The 27854-nt window shown below is 41.0% G+C and overlaps 1 protein-coding gene across 3 annotated transcripts in view; it reads left to right on the top strand.

The window, feature by feature from the left end:
- Scai (suppressor of cancer cell invasion) overlaps positions 1–27854 on the top strand; it is a 104227-nt gene that overhangs the window by 9260 nt on the left and 67113 nt on the right. Inside the window, exon 3 of one of the 3 annotated variants that reach the window (XM_090330627.1) lies at positions 27294–27411. The exons of the other annotated variants lie outside the window; for them this stretch is intronic. The gene's annotated coding sequence lies outside the window, so the exon portion shown is untranslated. The remainder of the gene's footprint in view (positions 1–27293; positions 27412–27854) is intronic. 3 annotated transcript variants of the gene reach the window in all.

Raw genomic sequence — 27854 nt, 5'->3', positions numbered from 1 at the left:
ACAAAACAAAAGGTACTGAAATCAAAAAGTGACAAAAGAGAAAAACAATAAAAAAAAACCCTTTTGTTTCCATTTCTTGGAATTCATTTTGATAAATGTCATTTTATATGACCAAATGCACATAGCTATTGAGCCTTTGTGCTCTTCTAAGAATATACTCCTTTATTCCTTTTGTTCTTGTTTGTACCTTTTTCTCTCAAAGGTGCACATCTTTCTACTCTTCCCTGAGCATAATCTCCTAAAAGAGTTCGAATTTTTCAGGAAGCAAACATAAATCTCCCCAGAGGGAGCGGTTGAATTCCCTCTTGGGAGCTGAGAAATGCAGTAACAAGACAAGTCCCACCAATAGCTTAGTAACTTACCTGGCTCTTGGTGTTTCTTTTCTGAACTGGAGTCTTGCTGTGTTTCCCCTATTGCCCTTGAATTCTTGAAGACTCATGCCATCTTCCTGCCTTAGCCTTGCAAGTAGCTACTTCTATTCCTAATACTTGGCCATACTTATTTTCCTCCACGATTCTTTGGGTTCCTGTTCCAATTTTTAAAGGTCTGTGTAAATCCTTTGATTCCCCTCCCCTTTCTTTAAAGGATGTCACTTAATTCACCTCCCCTTTAAGGGGGACGGGATTAGTGGCATAATTCTAGTGAATAGAATATAGGGCAGTGATGAGAGGTTACCTCCCAGTTTAGGTATAAAAAACACTTTGGCTTCTACTTTGTGTATTCTTCTTCATATTGTGTATGTGTGTGTGTGTGTGTGTGTGTGTGTGTGTCTGTCTGTCTGTCTGTCTGTCTGTCTGTATCTGTCTGTCTCTTCAGTGGCTCTGGGGCAGGCTATCTGCCATGATGTGAAGCAGCTCTGCAAAAAGAACCTGGCAATCTTATGGGGAGGGCCATGTGGTGCAAGAGCAAGGCCTGCCAGCAACCACAAGAGTGAGCTAGATGCAGATTTTCTGCAGCCTGCTGGCAGCCTTGCGAGTGGCTCACATGAGTGAGCTTGGAAGGGTCTCCTCCAGATTTAATTGAGCCTTAAGATGACTATAGACCTAGCCAGAAGCTTGACTCACTTTCCTAGCTTCTCAGTGGCTGGGCTCTGTGAGCCTGTGATTTTCCTTGGAGAAATCTCCTTTCTTGGGTACAGCTCCTAAGAGGCTCAACCTCCATGTAAACATTCTCTAATTCTCTCCTGGATAGGTCTCTGATGGGCATGAGTATGTGTGCATCTCTTGTGTGAGAGAAAGAGGTGACAGAAACAGAGACATAGATAGAAAAAGAAAAGAACAGAGGAGAAAGAAGCAAAGAGAAGAGAGAATGAAATGTATGTGTATTCTGAAACAGCTTTTCTTGGGTGTGTAGCATCAGAGATCGACCCAGGTCTGTGTCCATACTAATAAGCAGGAGCTTATTAGTAGCTACTGAGAGACAAGTTTACCATACAGTGTCTTGCATTAAGCTTGGCCCACTTGAGCAGTAGCGGGTGCTTGTCCTAGCAGCATTTGCTTGCTGTTCACTTTGAGTCTTACCTCTCTATTCTCTTGCCTCATAGGTTGCCATATAGACTCTTGCTCTTTCTTATTTTGCTCATTGAAGAAGGACCAACCATAAGATAGTTGTCCAGGAAAGAGTCAGTGTTCTGTGCCTGGTACATTTCACTAGGTTTTAAACTCTTTTCAGCTCCTTTTTGACAGTCTGGGTAAAATTGTGAAAGAAGGCACATTTGTAAAAGTGAAGGAAATTATGATGGTGAATTTTTTGTGTTAACTTGAGTGGGTCACAAGGTGCCTCGATATTTAGTTAAATGTTATTATAGGTGTGTTTATGCTTTTGAAGCTGGATGAGATTAACAACTGAATTAGTATATTGAGTAAAGTATAATGTCCTTTACGTGGGCAGGCCATGTGGCGATTTGAAGCAAAGCTCACGCCTGTAATCCTAACTACCCAGGAGATGAGATCTGAGGAGTGCCGTTCAAAGACAGCCCAGACACTGAAGTCCTTGAGACAATTATCTCCAATTAACCACCAGAAAACCTGAAGTGGCGCTATGGCTCAAGGGTTAGGGTGGTAGCCTTGAGCTGAAGAGCACAGGGACAACACCCAGGCCCAGAGTTCAGGTCCTATGACCAACAAAACAAAATAACAACAAAAAAAGCACGCTAGGCAAGATCAAACTCCTCTTGCAGCTGACATTGGTTATTTTTTCTGGCTTTGGACCAGAACCTAGGTTTTTTTGTTTGGTTTTTCATTCAGAAGTGTTTATTCAAAATGCTATAATATAAGTCTTAAGCTTGAACTTTGTATATAACATATTATAAATTTTATTCATCCCAGTTCGTTGGGAGAAACATTTCGTCACCAAGCCTTATTATAGTCATGCTGAATGCGTAAAGGTTATGGGTTAAAAAAACAAAAAACAAAACCCAAGGCCCAGAGTTTGGCCTAGTGGTAGAGTGCCTAGCATACATGAACACCCCAGTTCGATTCCTCAGTACCACATATATAGAAAAAGCCAGGAGTGGTACTGTGGCTCAAGTGGTAGACCACCAGCCTTAAGAAAATTCAAGGACAGTGCTCAGGCCCTGAGTTCAGGCTCCAGTAGTGGCAAACAAAAAACAAAACAAAAACAAAAAACCTTCAAATCAGTTTTACTAGTTTTTTCGCTGTCAGTTTTGAAAAATTTATAGATCAAATCCCTGTCCACTCCCCATTTTCCTACACCTCCTCAATCCAGAATGTGGGGGGTGGGGTGGGGCATGGCAGAATTACTATGAAGGACAAACTTTCATAACCTTACATTTAATTCCTACCCCTTTGGGAGATAAGAAGCTACTTTTCTAGGCTGGGAGTATGGCCTAGTGCTTGCTTGGCATTCATGAAGCCCTAGCCAGAACCTAGGTTTTTAGACTGGTAAACTCCTAGATAGTAACTTATACTTTGGCTTTCCTGGTTTGCAAATCTCCATATCATTTCTCTCCCTGAATTACATAACTGAGTTCCTTCTGGTACATCTGCGAGTTCTGCTTCTCTTGCAACCATGTTGAGACATCTTTTCTAGCTTTACTTTCTGTTTCATATTACATTTTTCAAAGTGCCCTACAACCTGTCAGAGCTTCCACTGCTAGTAGGTGGCTCTGAAATGGCCACCTTCACCACAAGCTAAGCACAAGGGGAGGTGCATAGATTTTCATACACTTATTTGACTGCTGTTTGTCAGGGGCATTTCATTCTGAGGCTAAATTTTATTCTCTGTATTCTTGTTTCACTACATTTGTGTCCCCTTTGTTCTCTTTATATATTCCATAGGCCAGGGCAGTGTATATGCCTGTGTGTTAGCTTTCTGTCACTGTAACTAATATGTGCAAAAAGTAGCATATAAAGAAAAGAGGTTGTTTTGGAAAGGAGGTTTCATCCCAGGATCAGTTGGTCCTGTGGTTTGGGAGCGAGGCAACACAACATGGTGGTCACATGTGGTGAGAGCACCAAGGAGCATAAAGAAAAGTGAGACTGTTGGGACTGCACATTCCTCTTCAAGGAGCGTGCTTCCAGTGACCCAAGGAGCTTCCACAGGCCTGCTCTGCACCATTTCTACCACCTTCTAGGCCCAAGCTGGAGACTCATCCTTGAACACAGGGGCCTCTGGTGGGCATCCCAAACCCAGACTGCAGCAGCGTGTTCCGCAGTGTGTGGAACGTTTCCTGATGGGAGCCTATGTTGAGAGGTCTTGTGATTTTGTGAAAGAGAATGGTTTTATAGAGTAGCAGCCAGGACTTTAAGCTACTATTGTTTCAAAACTATAATTAGTGGGTATTGATTTTTAAAAGAAAATCAACCTAAAATAAAGATTGTAGACCTGTAATAGTTGCCAATAGCCAGTTTTGTAACAGATAATCAGTTTATCTGTTGGGTTTAGTGCAGGCTAATGATAAGATTGTCATGAGCAAGGTTGGGAATGTGATATAGTGGTATTGTGCTTGCCGCACATGCATGAAGCCTAGGGTTTGACTTTCAGTACCACATAGACAGAAGTGGCACTACGGCTTAAGTGGTAGAATATTAACCTTGAGCAAAAGAAGCTCAGGGACAGTCCCCAGGTCCAGAGTTCAAGCCCCACAACTGACAGAACAAACAAACAAGCAAACAAAAAAATCCTCCATCAATTTACATCTACCTTGTCTAAAACTAGGTTGCACTGTTACAATATAAGTTACAAAAGAAGAGGAAAATAATCTTCTTTTTTTTGGTTGTGGTACTTGAACTCTGGGCCTGGGCTTTGTCCCTGAGCTCTTTAGCTCAAGGCTACTGCCCCACCCCTTGAGCCAGAGCCCCACTTTAAATTTTCTGGTAGTTAATTGGAGATAAGAGTCTCACAAACTTTAGTGCCTGGGCTGTCTTTGTTTTTGTTTTTGTTTTTTTTGCCAGTTCTGGGCTTGAGCTGAGGGCTGAGTGCTATCCTTGGACTTTCTCAAGGCCAGAGCTCTACCACTTGAGCCTCAGCACCACTTCCAGCTTTTTTCTATGTATGTGGTACCGAGGAATCGAACCTGGGTCTTCGTGCATGCTAGGCAAGCACTCTACCACTAGGCCAAACTCTCGGCCCGTGCCTGGGCTATCTTTGAACTGACTAATCTTTTATTATTATTGTTGTTGTTGTTGTTATTACTATTATTATTGTAAAACTGGAGTTTGAAGGCCTATAACTTCCTAGTTAAATACTCTGCCAGGCCTCCCAGCTCAACTGTAATACAATGTTAAATATTTGTAAGACATATGTAGAATTAGTATTGAAAGAGGTTAGATGCTGAGTTCCACCATATGAACAATAGGTGAAATCCTAGGTTAACATTGAAAATTTATGTCCCGGTATTTCTTTCCTTCTCTTTCCTGCCTCTCCTTTGTTCCCTTCCTTGACTCACTATATAGCCCAGGTTGGTCTCCAGCTTTCAGTCCTCCTGCCCCAGCCACTGAGTGCTGGGATTTAAGCAAGCACCACCATAACTGGCCCATAGTGTTTCCAATATACTTTATACACTTTACTCAAATCTTTATCATTAATTAATGTGTTCTTTTTATAAACTCATCCAAATCAAGCATTTCATGTATGTATTGTGGTATATAATAAACACTCCTGTAAAAATGCAAATAAGATTTAGCAGAAGTTCTGGAGAAGTTCTGTCAGAATTGATTTTTCTGAATGACATAATATAATTACAATGGTCATGTGAGTATCCACAGGATTTTTTCCTTTAGGACACTGGGAATCCCTAGATTAATGATATTTGGAATCAGTTCTTTTTGGTTTTTGAGTTGGTCCTGGGCCCTAAACCCAGGGTTTGGGAGTTGTCCCTGAGCATTTTTGCTCAAGGCTAGGGCATTACCACTTGAGCCACAGCTCTACCTCTGTTTTTTTTTTTTTTTTTTTTTTTTGCCAGTCCTGGGGCTTGAACTCAAGGCCTGAGCATTGTCCTTGGGCTTTCTCAAGGCCAGAGCTCTACCATTTGAGCCACAGCACCATTTCCATCTTTTTCTATGTATGTGATACTGAGGGATCGAACCTGGGTCTTCATACATGCTAGGCAAGCACTCTACCACTGGGCCAAACTCCTGGCCCCTGTTTTTGTTGTTGTTGTTTGTTCTATTTTGTTTTGTTTTTGTTTTTGTGGGTCATGGGGCTTGAAATCTGGGCCCAGACACTGTCCCTGAGCTCTTCTGCTCAAGACTACTGCCCTACTCCTTGAGCCACAGCCCCATTTACTTCTGGGTTTTTTGTTTTGTTTTGTTTTGTTTTGGGGTTTTTTTGGTGGTTGATTTAAGATAAGAGTCTCCCTGACTTAATTGCCCTAGTTGGCTTCAAACCTGTCCTTAGATCTCAACCTCCTGAATAGCTGGGGTTATAGAAGTGTGCCGTCAGCACTCAGCTTTGGAACTGGTACTTGTTCTAATGTAGAAAAAAAACTGTGGTTTACAGGTGAGTCTCTGTAGAAAGACAAGTTTAAAGCGCATTGAGTCCCATGTTCTGGAGAAATCCCCAGAACTATGGCAGGGTTTGAGTCATTGGGTTTCTTACCCCTTGAGGCTCAATGCCATTTCTGATTTTCTAGAGGTTAATTGGAGGTAAGAGTCTCACAGTCTTTAGTGCTCCAGCTGGCTTTGAACCTTGATCCTCAGATCTCAGCCTCCTGAGAAGCTAGGATTATAGGCGTGAGCCACTGCACCCAGCTTTCTTGTACCTTCTTAAGCCTGAAAATATCTGATGCTATTCCATTTGTTAGTGGAAGGAGGGTGATCCTGGACTTGAACTCAGGGTCTGCACCCTGACTTCTTTGCTCAATGGTAGTTTTGTACCACTAGAGCCACAGCTCCACTTCTGCTTAATTGTTCGTTTGCTTTTTGGTGGGTTTTTTTTTGTGGTTAATTGGAGATAAATGTGTCACAGACTTTGCTGCCAGGTTAGCTTCAAATGGTTATCCTCAGATCTCAGCTTCCTAAATAGTTGAGATGACAGACATGAGCCACTGGTACCTGGCTTACTCTATTTCATTTTAAAATATTTTTACCCTTCATAACAGCAGAGATTAGAATTTACTAACTTTAGAAATTTACTGAAAGTGGGCCGGGAGTTTGGCCTAGTGGTAGAGTGCTTGCCTAGCATGCATGAAGACCCAGGTTCAATTTCTTGGTACCACATACATACAAAAGAAACCAGAAGTGGTGCTGTGGCCCAAGTGGTAGAGCACTAGCCTTGAGAAAGCCCAAGGACAGTGCTCAAGTCCTGAGCACAAACCCCAGGACTGGGGGGAAAAAAGGGAATTTACTGAAAGTAAGAGACTTCCCTAAACTTCATTGACAAATGAAGAGAAAATGGCTTCCCTCACTCCCTCCCTTCCTTCCTGCCTTCTCTCTTTCATTGTCAGTCATGAGGCTTGAACTCTGGGCCTGGGCGTTGTCCCTGAGCTCTTCAGCTCAAGGCTATTGCTCTACCACTTGATCCAGTGCCACTTCCAGTTTTCTAGTGGGTAATTGGAGATAAGAGTCTCAGCCTGGACCTTCGCCACACTGAGCTCCCAGCTGACATCTAGCATCAGGTTGCCAGTCATGCACATGAGATCTCCTAGAAGAATTGTAATCCGCCAGATTCCATTGAGGTGCCTGTGGGCATCCAAATAGAGCAAGAGCTGTGGTGTCTCTGCCAAGTGCTGCTCCAAGTGCAAGTTCTTGATCGCAGCAGAGGATAAGATCAAGGCCACTGAGTCCACAGCAGTAGATAATCATGTCAGAACTCTGTGTGCCAGAGTTTTGAGGTTGAACTACTTTTTAGACTGCCTCAACCATAAGATCAGGATAGCATTTCTCCTTTTAGGAATACTGTTAGTTTCCTCCTTGATTGATATTTACCTCATTGATTTGTATTTTTCATACTAAATTATGGATTTTAAATTAACAGAAGCAATTATTGTACAACCTCTCTACACAGGTTATTTCTTTCCCGTGTACCTCTTTTTTTCCTATATATTTTTATTGTAATTAATAGAAGGGTTACATTATATTTACCAGATAGAAGGTGCATTACTTCACAAACATTGATATCCTTCCTCATGTCTTGGTCCTCATTTCCCTCCTTCACCCTCCCGTGTACCTCTTGCTTTAAAATGTTGCGGTCATTCAAACAAGCAGCAGTGGCCTTCTAATGAGTCAAGTCAGATGTGTGACCTTGGAAGGCAAAGTGTGTGAAGGTCTGTGTTTATAGTGAGATTTCAGTGATGCCTGATATATGGTATCTGATTATCACTACTGATGCCACTCCTCTGAGTATATTTTTAGACTGGGGAAGGGGAAGGATAATCAGTGGAAGGTTGTAATCTGAACTCAAGAATGAGCAGCACTCCCAGGAAGTCAGGGGCAGAAGAATGTTGGGAAAGCTAAAGGAACTGGGAGATAAGAAACACATTTTAGATTTTGCAGAGCTTAAAGATTGGGTGATAAAATGAAGATCACAATGACCTCTTTGGGAAAACAAAGATCAAGGGAATGGTGGTGGAGGTAAGCAGTGCCTGCTTTTTGGATTTCTTGGCTAGCAATAGTATTTGAATAGTATTTGATAGATTAGGAATGATGTCTCAAATATTATTCACCAGGCACTGATGACTCATGTCTGCAAGGCTCTCGTCTAGTTACTCAGGAGGCTGAGATCTGAAGGTCACAATTCAGAGCCAACTCAAGAAGGAAAGTCCCCTCAGGCTCTTATCTCCAGTTAACCAGCAGAAAACTAGAAGTGATGCTGTGGCTCAAAGTGGTAAAGTGATAGCCTTGAGCAAAAGAACTCAGGAATAGCACCTACGCCTTGAGTTCAAGCCCCATGACTGACCAAAAATAAATAAATAAATAAGTAAATAAAGAGTATTCGTAAGTCTTTTTCCATTCAATGAGAAATGTTTTACATATAACAAACTATAGACATTAAATCCACTGTGTGTGTGTGTGTGTGTGTGTGTGTGTGTGTGTGTGTGTGTGTGTTTTCCCAGTCCTGAGGCTTGAACTCAGAGCCTGGACACTGTCTTTGAGCTTCTTTTGCTCAAGGCTAGCACTCTACCACTTGAGCCACAGTGCCATTTCCAGCTTTTTTTATTTATGTGGTACTAAGGAAATGAACCCAGCACTTCATGCATGCTAGACAAGCACTCTACCACTAAGCCACATTACCAGTTCCCACCATGTTTTAATCAGTTCTAAGTTGCTCAGTGTTTATATTAATAACTAATATCAGCATTTTAAAATAAAAAATCGTGATACCAAAAGATCTTTGAAATCAGAGGGTTTTGTTGAGCTGATTCTATCCAGAAAGGACCAGGTTTGAATGGAGTTCTATAACTTTATCTAGTTGAGAATACATAAACTGTGCCCTAAAGTCAAAAGCTTTCTTTTAAATAATGAAAATCTAGAGAAGCAAGGCCTAAATTGCTTACACTGGAAGTGTAATGGAGTAGTGCAAAATGAAATTGGGAGTGTTTTGGGGTAGAGGCCAGTCTGTGTTAGAGAAGTACTTGTTGCTTCTGCATTAGTTAAGGTCAGCCGCCTGGAATTTTTTTTTTTTTTTTTTGGCTAGTCCAGGCCTATGCACTGTCCTTGGGCTTTCTCAAGGCTAGAGCTCTACTATTTGAGCACCACTTCTGGCTTTTTCCTGTGTGTGTGGTACTGAGGAATCAAACCTCTGTCTTCATGTGTGCTAGGCAAGTACTCTACCATTAGGACAAACTCCTTGCCAGTAGCTTGGAAATTTCTGTGTCACCAGGAGGTATTGTCTTCACTCTAGATTGCTCACTATAGAGGTGTGTGTGTGTGTGTGTGTGTGTGTGTGTGTGTGTTGGATAGTCCTGAACTCAGGGCCTGGGCACTGTCCTTGGGCTTTCTCAAGGCTAGTGCTCTACCACTTGAGCCATAGAACCATTCCTTGCTTTTTCTAAGTATGTGGTATGGAGAAATTGAACCCAGGGCTTTGTGCATGCTAGGCAAGCACTCTACCAATAAGCCATGCACTCTTCCACACTACAGGTTTTAAGTTGGAGTTTTAACCATATATTTGGGAATGTGGAATAGTGTGTAGCTATCATCCATGGCCGTTAACTGATTAGCCTCCCGTATCTCACCTTCCTTCCATCCTCTGGACCTTGTAAGAAAAATTTAGGCCTTTTCAGAATGTCTCCTTTTATCAGCAGACACTGAACTAAGTGGAAGGAGAAGATCAATGGAGAATGACTTAATTCCTAGGTTACTAGTGCTTATTAACCGTTTCTATTTGTAACCTCATTAGAAGACAGGCAATATTATCTGACCTATAAAAGAAGAATGTGTCCTTTCTCTGACTCAAAGAACAAGGATTTATTTCCCATAAAATGCAGCACAAATGAGTGACTCAAGTGGTAGAGTGCTTTCCTAGCAATACAAGATCAAACCCTAATACCACTAAAAAAGAAAGAAAGATAAGAGACCTAGAGAAGGCAAAATAGTTCTACTCTATAAAAGTCTTATTTTTACAGATTTTCTGATTTCAGGCTCCCCCCCCCCCAGGTTTTTGAATAAGTGTGTATACATACATAAAGAGTTATTCTTAAAGATGGGACTTGAGTTTTAAATAGAAAATTTTTTCCCCATAATTCGTTTTTTCTAGTCCTAGGACATGAATTCAGAATCTGGGCTCTGTCCCTGAGCCTGTCCACTTGAGCCACAGTGGTTTATTGGATAAGAGTCTCATGGAGGGGCCGGGAATGTAGCCTAGTGGTAGAGTGCCTAGCATGCATGAAGCCCTGGGTTTGATTCCTTAGTACCACATACACAGAAAAAGCTGGAATTGGTGCTGTGGCTCAAATGGTAGAGCTCTAACCTTGAGAAAGCCCAAGGACAGTTCTGAGGCCCTGAGTTAGGAAAAGAAGAGTCTCATGGAGTTTCCTGCCTGGGCTGGCTTCAAACTGAGATCCTCAAACATAAGCCTCGTGAGTAGCTAGGATTATATAGGCATGAGCCACCAGTGCCTGGCTGAAAATAATTTTATACAGTATTTTCAGGACACCTACATTTTGATTATTGTCCATCACTTGAGGTCAGATGTCGGATCTTTCACTTATGGTTTCATATTGGTACTCAAAAAGTTTTGAAGCTTAGAGTATTTTGTATGTTTAGATTGAAGATACACTATACTCATTAAGATTGTGGCACACTGAAATTATTAATATTTTTGCAATGCTGGAGATAGACCCTAAGATTTTAGACATTCTGGGAAAATACTGTACCACTGAGCTATACTCCCAGCCTTGAATTAATTTGTTATAGCCTTGAAACAATTTATTATATGAGGGTTTATTAAAGTCATGTAAGTGATATGAAAACAATCCTTAATGAGAATGTCTTCAGATTATAAATGTTCCAAATTTTCTTATTTATTTTTGTGAAGGAGCTATGCTTTTAACAGACCAATATACTCTCTCCACCATTTCGGAATTTATTTAATATCAGTAGAATTACAGGTCACATTAATTTTCTTGGTTTTCCTTTACCTAGCACTGCTGGCTTCACTTGAAGTTGTTACCATGGCAATCACAAATTTTTTATTCCATTCTAGTCTAAGAGACAGGCTCTAGCTGTGTAGACTGACTTTAGATTTTCTAGCCTTCTCCCTGGCTTAATGCCGTAGTTACAGACATGAACCACCATCCCAATCTGATTTACTGATCTCTGTAATACATTACCCCTCACCGTTCGTGTAACTACAATAGGTTATAGAAAATCTTAAAAGGGTAAAGAAGCACAATTGAAAAAAAAAAGAAATGTCATTGTTTTATTTTCATATTTGCATATTAATATTCTAAGCATGTTTGCATTCTTTCATTCTCTCTAGACCCCTCCTTCCATTACGCATGTAGTCATTCTTTCAGTGTTAGGCATTTGAAATTTATGTTTGTGCACAAAAGTGTGTCATGTTTGTATTTATTAAAGTGTTTACTCAGCTCTGTCACAGTTTATCTCCCTCTGCTCCCTACTTTTTTTTTTTGCCAGTCCTGGAGCTTGAATTCAGGGCCTGGGCACTGTCCTTGAACTTTCCCAAGGCTAATACACTATTACTGGAGCCAAACACCAGTTCAGGCTTTTTTCTGTGTTGGTGGTACAGCGCTTCATGCCTGTTAGGCAAGCACTCTACCACCAAGCCACGTTCTCAGTCCCAGACAATAAAATTTTATAGGACCAATATTGTCTGCATAGTCCTTTTTTTGTGCTTGTAGCAGGATTTCATAGGTTAACACAGGCGAAAACAATGATTATAAACTCAGAATATGACAAAATAAAGCTTTGTCCCTTTAACTCCAGTTCAGTTCAATCCTTCACTGAACAGGTGGAGAAGGAACTATTTGGCCTACCTCATTATTGTACTCAGAAATAGAAGTTCTCTTTTGGGAAACAACATGAATTACTTTCAGAAAAGCGGTTGGTGGTTTTGTGCTTAGGCCTCATCAATATTTTCATCTTACTTTTGGGATTTGCTATTTCTGATCCACATTTGTTTGAAAAGATGGTTGGGCTATGACCCTGGCTTTTGGAATTGCACCAGTTATACAATTGTACCATAATATTATACAAATGTTACCCTAACCTGCACTTACTGCTATTCTTTGCCAGCTTTTAATGTGATAATGGAGGTCAAAATTTATATTTGTGTGGTTTCTACTTTGAAATTTCTTTTCTTCCTTCCTCCCTCCTTCTTTTCTTTTCTTTTCCTCTCTCTCTCTCTCTCTCTCTCTCTCTCTCTCTCTCTCTCTCTCTCTCTTTCTTTCTTTCTTTCTTTCTTTCTTTCTTTCTTTCTTTTCTGGTCCTGGGTGCTGTCCCTGAGCTTTTTTTGTCCAAGATGAACACTTTACTACTTGAGCTACAGCTCAGCTTCTGGTTAATTGGTAATGACAGTCTCATGGACTTTACTATCTGGCTTTGAACTGGGATCCTTAGATCTCAGCCTCCTGTGTATCTAGGATTACAGGCATGAGCCTCTGATAGCCTGTTCTACAATTTCTTTCTTCTTCTCCCTCTTCTTTGTCATCACCTTCCTCCTCCTCCTCCTCCTCCTCCTCCTCCTCCTCCTCCTCCTCCTCCTCCTCCTCCTTTTCCTCCTTCTCCTTTTCCTCTTCCTCCTCCTCTTTCCCCCCACCCTCTCTCTCTCTTTCTCTTTGCCAGTCCTGGGGCTTGCATTCAGGGCTTGGGCACTGTCCTTGGGCTTTTCCAAGGCTAGAGCTCTACCACTTGAGCCACAGCACCACTTCCAACTTTTTTTTTCTTCTCTGTATGTGTGGTGCTGAGGAATCAAACCCAGGGCTTCGTGCAATCTAAGTGAGCACTCTACCACTTAGACCCATTCCTGGCTCTCCTATACAGTTTCTTTTTATTATTAAAAATCCATTTGCCCATACACTTACGTTATTGGAAGTCATAAAATCTCTCCTAAACTTTGAAAAGATGCAAGCTCATATGATTAATTTGGAATGTTTGACTTAGGACTAATTTAACTTTTATGTCAGCTCTAGCCAGTAGGTTTTTCAAGAAAATCGTCCTTAAAGTGATAAAGCTTTCTGTTGTCACAGACATTGAGTGCAAAGAGTTGGGGGGGGGTTGTTTTGATTTTTCTCACTTAATCACATTATCTAAAACCTCCTCATTTTGCAACACTTGTGAATTTTTTTGTTCTATTTGTTTTTTACCCTAAAGAAATACTTTTCTTTTAACATGTTTAGATCTGTTAAAGAGGATCTGACAGACAAAATAGACTCAAATCTTATGAAGCGGTTGCATTCTGAATTTAAAGCCGAGAAAACTAAGGGCAGAACTATATGCTTTTAACATGTTACTGACTTACATGTATATAGAATTCATTTCTGTTATAATCTGAAGTTATCTTTGTGGGTCTAGTGACAAGTATATAACATGTGTATGTCATACTGAACATTTCTTACCAATTACTTGTGGGAAATGGTTTTTAAATTTTTATTTTTATCTTTTGTTGTTGTTGTTTATTTTTGGTCAGTCGTGGGGCTTGGTCTCTGGGCCTGGGTGCTGTTCCTGAACTCTTCAGCTCAAGGATATCATTTTATCCCTTGAACCACAGTACCACTTCTGGTTTTCTAGTGGTTAATTGGAGATAAGAGTCCCACCACTTTTTAATGCCCCAGCTGGCTTTGAACCTCGATCCTCAGATCTCAGCTAGGATTTCACAGGCATGAACCACTCACACCTGGCTGCACTTGTTATTTTTCTTTTCTTTCCTTTTTATTTTTTTATATTTTGTTTGGTCATGGCACTTGAACTCTGGGCCTGGGCATTGTCCTGGAACTCTCAGTCCAAGGCTACCACCCTACCCCTTAAGCCATGGTACCACTTCCAGTTTTCTGGTGGTTAATTAGAGATAAGAGTTTCATGGACTCCAGTGCCTGGGCCGGCTTTGAACCGAAATCCTCAGATCTCAGCCTCCTGAGTAGCTAAGATTATAGGTGTGAGCCACCATACCCAGCTTTTATTGCTATCTCGAATGGTTGTACAAAGGGGTTTCAATTTAAGCATCCATTTTATGTATGGTACATCTTGTTCAAAGTTACCCCTTCCATCATTCTATCCCCCTCCCACTCTCTCTTCTTCCACTTGTGACCAATTTCCTACTTTATTTTATTTTATTTTTTTTAAGTACAAGTCCTGGGACTTGAACTCAGGAACTGGGCGCTGTCCCCGAGCTTCTTTTTGCTCACAGGTAGCACTCTACCACTTGAGCCACAGCATCACTTCTGGCTTTTTCTGAGTTGTTTATTGGAGATAAGAATCTCATGGACTTTTCTGTTTAGGCAGGCCTCAAACTGCAGGTCTTAGAACTCAGCCTCCTGAGTATCTAGGACTACAGACATGGACTGCCAGGGACTGGCTTCCTACTTGGGTTTTCATGTACATACATTGAATATTATGACTATATTCCTCTACCATTCCTTCTTCCCTTTGTCCACCTTCTCCCATTAACTCCTCCCTCATTCAAGTCATTTTTCAGCTTTCTGATACTCATTTTCTTTAAATTGTCTGCTAATTGTTTAAATGGGTTATACCAGGGAACCTCACTTCTGAATATACCATACTTTAGCTGGCTCAACAATGTATTTGTGCATACGACTGGGCATTTACCAGACAGTTTATTTTGTAGGTATAACATCTACACAGAAGAGAAAACATGTACTCTTTGTTTTTCTGTGCCTGTGCCTGGCTTACTTCATTCAGTATGATTTTTTTCCAGACTCATCCAGGAAATGGGTTTTGACAGGGCAGGAACAGCTGTTACCATGCCAACTCCACTGTGCTTTGAACAGGAATAGTTTTGTACCCTTGTCAACTTCAAGAGCCCAGTGGAATCCCTTTGTAATGACTGACTTTATTTTTGGATTATAGTGGTAATTTTTTTGTGATAATAATTTTGTTCAGCTGCACTTTACTAACTATATGTGAAGGTATAGCTATATGGAGCATAAAATTAGATGTGCTTTCTTCCTATGCCTCACAATCTAAATTTAGCAGGCAGGCATCTCCTTTCCTCTGTGCCATTAAAAATAGAGTTACCCATCTGTCTGAATGGGTTAGACAGAATCCTGCCTGCGGGCTCGGAGATGGAGTTTCTAACAATTGATTTCTATGTAGCCCAGGATGATATTTTCCTTAAAGCCAAGAATGTATCATTTAAAATATTGACCTTCAATAATTGTCTTTCAAATTTGTGAAACTCAGGAAAACTTAAGCGAATTGAATTTTAAGGAGATACTAAAAAGATAACATGAAAAAATGTTACCTGGTTAAAGAATGATTGACTTTGACATGGAATCTCTCTCTCTTTCTCCCTCTCCCTCTCTCTGTCTCTCTCTCTCTCTCCCCCTTCTTCTCTCCCTCCCTGTCTCTGTCCCACTCTGTCTCTCTCTGTCTTTGTCTCTCTGTCTCTCTCCCCCCCCCTCTATTTTGCCAGTCCTGGGGCTTGAACTCAGGGCCTGAGCACTGTCTTTGGCCTTTCTCAAGGCTAGAGCTCTACTACTTGAGCTATAGCACCATTTCTGCTTTTTTTTTTTTCCATGTATGTGGTATCGAGGAATTGAACCCTGTCTTCGTACATGCTAGGCAAGCACTCTACCACTAGACCAAACTCTCAGCTCCTTGATATCAAATTTCATTTTAATCCCAGATACATAATTTACTAGCTATGTGAAGAAGTTACTTAATTTTTCTGAGAATATAACTTCATATGGTTGGACTAGTAAGGCCTGCTTCATAGGATTGTTAAGGATTATATTAAGTTAGTTGTTAATATCATTTACTATTTCTGTGGCTGTATATAAAGACAATTTGGTGGTGCTTGTGATGATTATTATCATTGTTGATATTTAATATTTCTTCGAGTTCCTTTTATTTAAAAAACTGCCAACTTTTTACTGAAGAAAAAAACTTAATTTGGAATTCAAGTCTGGTCATTACACAGTTAGAGATAAACAATTCCTAGTATATGGAGTGGTGAAAATCATTCGGAAGAGGATTGGAAATCACTTGCAAGAAGCCATATTCTGTGGATGCAGAAAAAACAGGGAGGAAATGGAAAGGAGAACTAAAAGCACAGTGTCATGGGATTCGGGGAGATCTTTGCTTACCATGTTTTTTTTGGTTCATTCAAAAGATTGAGTCAGGTGGTAGAAGGATCTGAAGAATCTATTGAATCAGGCAGGTAGAAGGTTTTAATCTTTTATACTTTTTTTTTTGCTGGTCTTGGGCTTGAGTTCAGGGCCTGAGCACTGTCCTTGGACTTTCTCAAGGCCAGAGCTCTACCACAGCACCAATCCCGGCTTTTTTCCACATATGTGGTACCGCGGAATCGAACCCCGGTCTTTGTGCATGCTAGACAAGCACTCTATCACTAGGCCAAACACCCGGCCCAAGGTCTTAATCTTTGAGAAATAAGAAAAATACCTGTAGGCATAAATTTTACCCAGTAGAGAGGTGAAGAAATTGACAGCCATGCATGTTAGATGAAAGTTTGGTTGGTTTGATCCATTTGATGCTACTATAACAGAGTATCTGAGACTAAGACAGTTATCATCAACAGAAAGTTACTGGTTTTGGAGGCTAAGAAGTCCAAGATCAAGGGACTGCATCTTGTATTCTTGTTGGGTCATCCCATGGCCAATGATAGAAAGAATAGGAAAGAGAGGAAGGGAGGGAGATGGTTGCTTCTTGCCTACACATGTGCTCATCCTCAAACGTTTTTTTTTTTTAGTAACAGGTGTTATTCCACTCATAGAGGTGGAATCCTGTAGATTATTATCAAAACAAGCCCTTCACTTTAGGTCTAACTGTGAAATGATCTTGCTTTGCGAATTAGGTTTCCAACACGTGGTTTTGTGGGACACATTCAAACTCCTTTTATGTAGAAGAGGGAGAGCTAGAAGGAGAAGAGAGACACTACTTGGGAGGTAGAGGTGGGGGGATTATAGTTTGAGGACAACTTGGATATGCACCTCTCATTACAGCTATGCAAGAAGTATAATAAGATTGAGGTTCCAGCCAACCAGAGCAAAAGGAAAAACCTAATATTGAAAACAAGGGAAACACAAAGGTCTGGAGGTATAGCTCAAATGGTAGGTTTGAAGCCCTGAGTTCAAACCTCAATACTGCCAAAAGAGAAAAAGATAACACAGAGAAAGCATTTAGATTTGGTTTATTTAGGAAAAGAAATAAATTAAGATGTTTGGAGCCTGAGTGAAAAATTAAGTCTACAGGACAGAGAAAGTTGTTGGGCAAGTCATGGTACAAGGTAAGCATCAGTGGATTTGAGGAATAGACAGAGACCCAGAGAGCAGCTGGACTTTTAGAGAATGAGGAAGACACACTTAATTTGAGACTGCAGGGAGAGAATATGAAGAAATTCATGATGCTGCAACTATTTAAGTAGAGAAGTAGGTTGGACAGATCCTTTTCTATTGCTAAATTAGTAAAAGACCTATATAAAGGAAACAGTGAAGCCAGGCACCAGTGACTCATGCCTATAATCCTAGCTACTCAGAAGGCTGAGATCTGAGGATTGCGGTTCAAAACCACCTTGGACACCAAAGTCCATGAGACTCTTATCTCCAATTAACCACCAGAAAGGACACTATGCTCGGGTATTGGTTAGGAAGCAGTCTTGCAAATTCTTCTGCCCAGACTGATTCAAACTGCAGTCCTCCCAATCTCAGCCTCCTGGGTAGCTAGGATTATAGGCACATGCACAGGCACTCAGCCACTCTTTTCTTTTCTTTCTTTCTTTCTTTCTTTCTTTCTTTCTTTCTTTCTTTCTATCAGTCATGGAACTCTGGGCCTCAATGCTGTCCCTGAGCTCTTTAGCTCAAGGCTATCGTTTTACTCCTTGAGCACAGCACCACTTCCTCCTTCACTGTCATCCCAGCTACACAGGGGGCTGAGATCAGGAGGATCGTGGCTACAGGTCAGCCAGGGCAGAAAAGTCTGTGAGATTCTATTTCAGTGGAAGAAGCTGAATACATGTGATCTCAACTACGGTGGGAAGCAGAATACAACAGGATCACAATCCAGTGCATTCCTGGGCAGGAAAGGAGACCATATGTAAAAGATAATCCTTGTGAAATGGTACTAGAAGCAAGGTTCCAAGTGGCTGATGCCTATAATTGTACCTACTTTAAGAAACTGACATCTGAGAATCTTGTTTTTGTTTGTTGGTCGTGGGGCTTGAACTCTGGGCCTGGGTGCTGTCCCTGACCTCTTCAGCTCAAGGCTACTGCCATACCCCTTGAGGCTCAGCTCCACTTCCAGTTTTCTAGTGGTTAATTGGAGATAAGAGTGCCCAGGCTGTCTTTGAACTGTGATCCTCAGATCTCCTGAGTAGCTAGGATTACAGGTGTGAGCCACCGTGCCCATAAAGATCTGAGAATGTGGAGCCTAGCACAGGCACATAACTCAAGACTTATCTCCACATAACCAGGAAAAAACTGGAAATAGAGGTGTGGCTGAAGTGGCAGAATGAGTGTATGGCCCTAACTTCAAGCTCCAGTACAATCATAAAAAATAAATCAATTAGCTAATTAATTAAATTAGAAAAAAGGTAGATGGAAGAACAGATTACCTGCCTTAGCAAGGCAGGTTGTAAGGCCAGGCCATGAGTTCACTGTTCAATCTAGTCAAAATGAAAAACATTCTCTTTCTATGGAAACATTATTGTGAACTTTGTTCCCCAGGGGACATTAAGCAGTATGTGAGGAGCATTCATGCTGTCACGTGGTGGGACATGCTAGCTGCACCTAGTGTGTAGAGGACAGGATGCCCCGGAGTATCCTGGTCCCAAATATCTGATATGTTGTTTATATCCTTGTTGTAGACTGGACATTCCCTTCAATCCAACAGTTTCATATATTCCCTCTCTGAAAGTCGTGGTAATGTATTAATCTGAATGGAATCAGGAGAGCAATCTATATATCATTTAGTTTACTATCCTCCCCCCCAAAAAACAAAAAACTATTAACACCAAGGAACCCATTAGGAAAAGGCTACACTTGGCTAACAGATTCTCTCTATTTCTAGTGTTTGGCATAATGCCTGGCACATTTTGTTGAAGTAAATTGTGCTTTTAAATTCACCTTGGTTAAGTTGATATGATTTACAACATTTTATTTGTAATTGAATACTTGGTACACACACACACATATATACATATATATGTATGTATATATATATATATACATATACATATATTGTCCTGGGCTTGAGCTCAGGGCCTGAGCACTGTCCTTAGGCTTTCTCAAGGCAAGAGCTCTACCACTTGAGCCACAGTATCACTTCCAGCTTTTTCTATGTATGTGGTACTGAGGAATTGAACCTAGGTCTTCATGCATGCTAGGCAAGCACTCTACCACTAGGCCACCACTCTCAGCCTCTATACTTGGTACTTCTAAAGAGTAGTATTGGGAAGCAGTACTTAGCATCTCCCAGATTTATGGCATTGTCCCCATCCTTCACCAACCCCTAGACTGACTCCCAATCTCAGCGGCCTGTTCTTCATTCCTCCTTAGCTCTTCACCTAGCAGTGAGGGATTCCCCCTAGTCCTCAAAGAAATATCACTTTAAGCTGGGTATTGGCGGCTCATGCTTGTAACCCTAACTACTCAGGAGACTGAGATCTGAGAATGACAATTCAAAGCCAACCAGCGCAGGAAAGTCCATGAGACTCTTATCTCCAATTAACCACCAGAAAACTGGTGCTGTGGCTCAATGTGGTAGAGTGCTGGCCTTGAGTAGACTTGCTCAGGGATAGTGCCCAGGCCCTGAGTTCAAGTCCCATGACAGAAAGAAAGAAAGAAAGAAAGATAGATAGATAGATAGATAGATTCAGTTTAATCATTTCCTACTCTCCCCTGCTTCCCTTCAGATTCATGCTGTTGTTAGCTGTTGCCTGGGTAGCTTGCATGTCCCTTAACTGACTTCCCTCCCAACATAATGTGAGCCAGTGTGATCTTTGGGTAAGGTCTTTGTTCAGAATGCCCCAGTGGCTTCTCAGTTCCCTCAGCATACAGTGAGGCATTTCAGTGGCCCATGGCCACACACAGGTCAATTCTTCCAGTGCCTTTTCTGAATTGTCACAACACCAGTCTGTGGCTAGCCCCACATCAGACACACTAGATTTTCCTCCAGGCTGGCTGACTCCTCTCTTTATCTCTGCCTTGGCCTGTTCTTCAGGTTTATTCATCTGTCATCTTTGTAATCAAACCTGTGGTAACCTCAGTTCAAACCTCAGACCAACAAAAACAAACAAAACTCCCCGGGAAATAATGCTGTAGCACTAACCTTGAGCAAAAGAGTTCAGGGACAAGCCCAGTGGTCTTGTAATCTTAGCTACTCAGGAGGCTTATAGCTGAGGATCAAGGTTCAAAACCAGCCCAGGCACAAAAGGACCTGAGGCTCTTATCTTCAGTTAACCTCTAGAAAATGGGAAGTGGGGCTTGGCCCAAGGGAAGGGCAGTAGCCTTGAACTGAAGAGATCAGGGACAGCATCTAGGCCAAGTTCAAGCCCCATGACCCCCCCTCCCCCCCCCAAAAAAAGTTCAGGGACAGTGCCCAGGCTCTGAGTGCAAACCTCTAAACACTCTCTAAACTCTCTCTCTCTCTCTCTCTCTCTCACACACACACACACACACACACACACACACACACACACACACGTTACCTAAAAGTATTTGCGTCTAAGAGAATATTGTACACATTTTTTAAATTTTTATTTTATCAGAATGGTATATAGAGGGGTTACAATTTCATTCATAAGACAGTGAGTACATTGTTTCTTGAACATTGTTATCCCTTCCCATGTTTTTTTTCCCACTTTATTGTACACAAATATCTAGGGAAATAGCCCTGGTTTTTTGTTGTTTGTTTAATTGAGAAGAGCTGGAAACAGGAGGAAGAGTTTTGACATTGTAGATGTGACTACTGATTAAGGATTAAGGTCATAATAGTACAAAGCCAAAACAACAACAAGCCCTTCACAGATCCAGCTCTAGCCTGTGTAATTGCATTTGGCATAAGAGCTATTACCGCAGACAGAGTAAACGTTTAATAACTAGATGGGAGACTTCCCTTTGTACTGCACAAATAGGAAATGCACTACCACACAATTCCATCTCACATCTGACAACATCTATTGTTTAGTTTACCAGCAGTAACAGTTCTTGTGTCATGCTGGTGATACAGGCACATTTTAGCATTTGGGCATTATAATTGTCATGATATTGGCCCTCCAAAATGTTTACTATTTTACATTGCAGAGTTCCAGATGGGAGTAAGGCAGTTTAGGCTGGGTGAGGTAGCTCACAGTAATTCTCATGCTGGGAGGATTGCTATTCCAGGCCAGCTTGGGCAAAAATGTTCAAAAGACTTGATCTCAAAAGTAAAAAGCTAGCCCGGTACGATGGCTCATGCCTGTAATCCTAGATCTCAGAAGGCCAAGATCTGAGGATCGAGGTTCAAAGCTGGCCTGGGCACTAAACACTGTGAGACTTTTATCTCCAGTTAGCTGCCAGAAAACCGGAAGTGGTGCTGTGGCTCAAGGGGTAGAGCTCTAGCCTTGAGAAAGTCCAAGGACAGTGCTCAGGCCTTGAGTTGAAACCCAGTACTGGCATGCACGAAGACCCGGTTCAATTCCTTGGTACCACATACCTAGAAAAAAAGCTGGAGGTGGTGCTGAGGCTCAAGTGGTAGAGCTCTAGCCTTGAGAAAATCCAAGGACAGTGCTCAGGCCTTGAGTTCAAGCCCAGGACTACCATGTAAGTCTTTGGAGAGGAGTAGACCTGGCTGAAAGAACAGCAGATGGTGGGATGTTTCGTGGGCTTCAATGTGAGGAATAGCAAGGGGCCATCGTGGTTAAAGTGAATGAGAGTCGCAGAATAGGAGATGGTGTTGGACATCTTGGTGGTCAGGTCACATGACATTTGTAAGTACTACTTCTCAGAGTCGGATGGGGAACGATGTAGAGATTTTGAGCAGAGAAATAATAGGAATATGGCATACTTTCAAAAGGGCATATTGTCAGCTGTGTTTGGAATGAATTATATCTGAGTAAGAACCCATGGGAGATGTGGAAGACTGAGTAGAGTAGATTTGGGGGAGGAATGGTTGATTCACTGGATAGTTTGTGTTGGATTGCTAGTTAGGTATCCAAACGGAGATGTCGGGTAAGAAGTTGGGGAATGGAAACAAATCTAGTATTCGCTTCAAAATTTGGGAACTGTTATTGTACACTTTAAAGTCATAAGAATGAGAAGAGAAAGAAAAATAGAAAGAGAAAGAAAAGAACATCTCAGAGGTTTGGGCTCAGGGCCCTGGAATACTTTAAGGTTGAACCTGTTTCTCCACTCCCCAATTAAGAGGGGAAAATGATGTCATAGTTGACAAATAGTGTTTCAAGAAGAGGAAAATGGATGGGCACTGGTGCTGACACCTGTAATTCTAGTTACTCAGGATACTGAGATCTAGGATTGAGGTTCAAAGGCAGCCTATGTAAGAAAGTACTCGAGCTTCTTATCTCCATTTAACTACTAGGATACTGGAAGTAGTACTGTGGTTCAAAAGGGTAGAGTGCTAGCCTTCAGCAACAAAGCTCAGGGACAGTATTAAAATAAGGACAGAATTGCCCAATGGCTTACCATTATGGAGGTTATTAGTGTTGACCGTGGTGCTTTGCTAGAATGATGGGGACAAAGTGGATTGGTATGTCTGAGACAGTGGAAGCCAGTGTGGAGGCCAGCAGAGTCTTCTAAAGAGTTAAATTGTGGGGCCGGGAGTTTGGCCTAGAGGTAGAGTGCTTGCCTCGCATGCACAAAGACCCGAGTTTGATTCCTCGATACCACATACATAGAAAAAAGCTGGAAGTGGTACTGTGGCTCAAGTGGTAGAGCACTAGCCTTGAGAAAAATCCAAGGATAGTGCTCAGGCCCTGAGTTCAAGCCTCAGGACTGTCAAAAAAAAAATAAAAGAGTTAAATTGTGAGCTGGGTGCCAGAGGCTCACCACGCCTGTAATTCTAGCTAGTTGGGAGGCTGAGATCTGAGATATAAGATCTTGTTTGAGGAGAGGAGAATGTGTAAAATAGGAAGATGAGTGAGTGGATTAGGGAATAGCCAGAAAGCCTCTGTGAGGCAGTGAATTAAAGTATGACAAGTCATCATGGTTTCTTCAGCCATATATTTAGCTGCCTAGGTGCAAGCACAAAGTAGATAGAGGGTTGGATTTAATCAAGTAATAGAAAAACTAATTGTTCACTTTGAAAGCTATTTTCAGGAGGCTGGTGATGTGAATGCTATTTAAAATTTCAGATTTTTAATTATACTCATTTGGAAAGCTAAGCATAGTGAGTGACAGGTCATTTTTTTAAAATACAGGATGTGGCATTGTTCCAGGACAGGTTTTTAGATGAAAATTATAGACTCTAATTCCAGCTAACTTAAGCAGAGAAGGAATGTTTTGGAAGGTTGTCAGTAACTGAGAGCACTGATGGCAAGTCTAGATGATCTGATCCAGAAACTAGGCACATATAAGAGAATCATAATTGGAGTCCCTGCCAGTCATAACACAGAGGCAGGAGGCCTCCATTTCTGAGCCTCTGTTGGAGGGATAATTTCTGCCTGTCCTGTCTTACTGGACTCATTGGTTGTATTACAGAAACCTTCAAAGAGATCTTTCCATCTGTTATGACAAGACTAGAGTAAGGGATCAAGAGTGGAAATGTGGAGAATGAATCATAAGACTCCAAAATAGATGGTAGTGATTTTGATTAGGATGGTGACAGCAAGGAAAGCAAGCCAACATATTCATGAAATAACCCATTAGATTGTTGCTAAAATTATTATTATTCAGGAGGGGGAAAATTTCTTCCTTCTCTTATTTCTCAACCTCTTTCTGCTCCTCTTCTCCTATTTCTCACTTTTCAAAAATCCATAGGGGCTAGGAGCATGGCCTAGTGGTAGAGTGCCTACCTAGCATGCACAAAGCCCTGAGTTTGATTCCTTGGTACCACATACACAGAAAAAACCAGAAGTAGTGCTGTGGCTCAAGTGGGAGAGCGCTAACCTTGTGAAAGCCCCAGGACAATGGCCAGGCTCTGGCCTGAGTTCAAGCCCCAGGACTTGCAAAAATAAAAATCCATATATTTCTTTTTCTTTCATTTTTTATTGTTGGGGTAATGTATAGAGGAGTTACGCTTACATTCGCCAGATAGTAGGTTCATTACTTCTCACACATTGATACCCCTTTTCATGTTTTTGTCCCCATTTCCTTCCCCCCTCCCAAAAATCCATATATTTCTAGAAGCATTTTTTTTTATTTCTAGAAGCATGTTTATTCTGTCTTATATAGAACAGGGTAACATGGAATCCTTAAATATGCATCATTTGTTCAATACGGAAATATTTCTAAGATCCCACTGTGTACACTATACTAAAGGTAGTGGTTAATCACTTTCAAATTGAATTCAAATCTAGAAATAACTGATTTCTGTCAAAACACTATGATTGCAAATTGTGCTAACCAGACTTCTTTTTTCTAGAGGTCTATAATTAAGAATACAGATTTCCAACCAAGTACAGTGGCAAGAACTCTGTTGTTTCAGCTGCTTAGGAAGTCGAATCAGGAGGATAGCTTGATTCCAAGAGTTCCAGTCCAGTCTGGGCAACACAGTGAAAATGAACAAAACCAAACAAACATAATCTGGTTTTCATCTCAACTGTTTCCTAGCACTCATCATTACTATAGTTATGTTTGGTTATCTGAAGTCAAACATTTACCCGTTACCTTAATGGGAAAACAGTAACTGACTCTTGTACTCTAGTGTGCCAGTCCTGGGGCCTGAACTCTAGGCCTGGCCACTGTCTCTGAGCTTTTGTGCTCAAACTCGAGAGTGCATCCACCGACCTTGAGGAAGTTGGTATGGAAGCAGCCAGGTCACTGCTTTTCAAACTTAATATGCATGCAGATCATCTGGAGAACTTGCTAAAATTCAGATTCTGCTTTAGCAGGTCTGAAGTGAAGCTGAGATTCTTTCTTTATATTAAGCTGGGTGGGGGCTGCTGAGCTGCATATCCCATTTGGGGTGTTAAGGAACTGGGTAATAATGATAGTCTCCTTTGCAATTCCATCTTTGCGTGGGGTACTGTTCTAATTAATTTGACCAAATATTTGAGTGGTATCTGTTAAGAAATTGGATTATATACTCTTTCCTGCTTTCTTTCATACCTTGGAAGGTTATTGTATTATACATAGCTTAAGGTCTGTATTTTCAGCCCTTCTAAATGGATGAAGAGAACTGTCAGAGCAGTAGTTTTGATTGAATTGTTAATTCTGCAGTGGCAAAATTTAGTCAAATACTTGTGTTATTCTGAACTAACAGAATATTGATTACCAAATTAAGAAGAGATCAAGATACATTGTATTCATAAACTGCCTTGTTGCGTGGAAACAATTTTGTACAAAAACTTAAAGATAATAAAAATAAGTTTTAAAAAGAAAAGGAGACAAAAGACGTTGAAAATTACTATTCAACATGTAGAATATACATAAGGATTGGTGAGTTTGAGGGTTGGTGCATGTTTTGGATTAAAGGTAAATGGTATGCTAGCAGTCAGAGATGCTCCTGGCCTCTAGTGGGAAAGATGCTAAACATACTCTTATGCCCCAGGTAACCCCTGATGACAATGAATTGTTTGGTGTAAAAGATTAATAGAGCCAAGTTCGAGAAACCTTACTGTAGAGAATATTCACAAGAATTGGGATTCCTCCTCCCTCCCCCCCCAAGTCCTGGGCTTGAGCTCAGGGCTTGAGCACTGTCCTTGGACTTTCTCAAGGTTAGAGCTCTACCATTGAGCCTCAGCACCACTTCTGGCTTTTTCTATGTATGTGGTACTGAGGAATCGAACCCAGGTCTTTGTGCATGCTAGGCAAGCACTCTACCACTAGGCCAAACTCCCAGCCCAGGACTCTTATTAACTACCAGAAGAACTGGAAGTAGAGCTGTGGCTCAAGTGATACACCATTAACCTTCAGCAAAGAAGCTCAGGGACTGTGTTCAGGCCCTGAATTTAAGTTCCAGGACAGACGCGTGCGCATGCACACGCACACACACACATTAATTAACTAATTAAATAAGATAGAGCAGTATGTGGACGTACATGCCTATCTGTAAGCTTCAGCACTCTAGATTTTAAGATAGAAGGATTAGAAATTCAAGGTCAGCTTGATAACAACAGTAAAAAAAAAAAAATCCCAGAAAATACAAATAGAAAATATTCATGCACATTGTTTCCAATCAGATTTAACCTACATTTGTAGTTTGGCATATTTAATTATAGTATTTTGTTATAAAGTTGTCACCTCATTATTCCTAGTAAAATAATACATGATATTTACTTTGGATTCTAAACTATAGAAAGTTCAGTGATGTAATAATGAAATTCTACCAAATCTCCCTACCTAGACATGTCTATCATTGGCCAGGAGTGCTTGCCTAGCATGCATGAAACCCTGGGTTTGATTCTGTGGTACCAATACACAGAAAAAGCTGGAAGTGGTGCTGTGATTCAAATGGTAGAGCACTAACCTTGAGAAAAACCCAAGGACAGTGTCCAAGCCCTGAGTTCAAGCCTGAGGACTGGAACAAAAGATAAAAGCAAGAACAAAATGTCTATCATTGTGTATACATGAATATTATCCCAGATATCTGTGTATATATAGAGGAAAAGATAAAATTGCTTTTATATGACATACATTATAGCTGTATTAAACTTTCTTTTGAAATAATTTAAACTTACAGAAATAGAGTAATTATTTCCTGTGTCCATTGTAGACATCTGATTATTCATTACATCTGTCAGTCTTTCAGTGTCTGTCTCTAGCCTCTTTTTGAGCCATTTTCATATGTACAATTACTATTTCCCTGATTTACTTTCCCTCCCCCCTTTCCTAATTCCTGTCCTTCTCTCCCAACTCCTTATGTTTTTCTTCCAAAATGGATTTGTTGTTTCTGATGAGATTCAATGTATTAAGAGACCACTAATTCCACAAAGAAAGGAAAATGGACCAAAGCAAGAGCTATCTTCCACAAATATTTCTCATAAATTTTGTTTTGTCTCTCTAGACTATCTTAATCTGTTTGGATGTGCCATGTAAAGTAATGAAATACTTATGTCTCATTTTTACTGCATCTATTTTTCAGATGGCCTTTCTCGCCTTTTCCAGTGTTTCTCTGAGCTGTCTTCCTGCTTTGCTGTAGCAATGGCCTCTGGGAACTATTAACAGGAGCATCCCTGCAGGCATCATTCACTTAACTGGTGGTGAGCTTCTTGAGGGCCAGGGCCCGCCCCTCTCTGCCTAATAGCGTCAGCATGCCCTCAGTATTCATTAGCTGTCTGTTAGTAATCTTGAGGGAGCCATGTTGATTGTTTATCAACCAGGGTGTCTGGCTCATAGCAGTTATTTACAGCAGAATCATTTCCAGCAGCCTAACAGGTGCGTAGAGAAGATGCCTCAGACATTAACGTTTGGTACCTGCATCTATGGGTAGCTTCCATGTCAGGATGTTAAACTAGGAAGTTGGCTTTCTCTGGTCACTTGCTCTTATTTTCTTATTCCATATTTATTTATAATGTGTGATTTTATGTCCTGCTTAGCTAGTCTGATAGCACTTTTAGCTCTTGCATAATCTTGATATAATTATTACAAGTACTCCTTTTTTTCCTCTACAGAATTTTGTTTAGAAAGTAAATTAAATGATATT

This window comes from Megascapheus bottae, chromosome 3, assembly GCF_031878675.1.
Source record: "Megascapheus bottae isolate mThoBot1 chromosome 3, mThoBot2.hap1, whole genome shotgun sequence".
Lineage (NCBI taxonomy): Eukaryota > Metazoa > Chordata > Mammalia > Rodentia > Geomyidae > Megascapheus > Megascapheus bottae.
The sequence above is the reverse complement of the archived record's forward strand: the minus strand, read 5'-3'. Positions and strand labels throughout refer to the sequence as shown.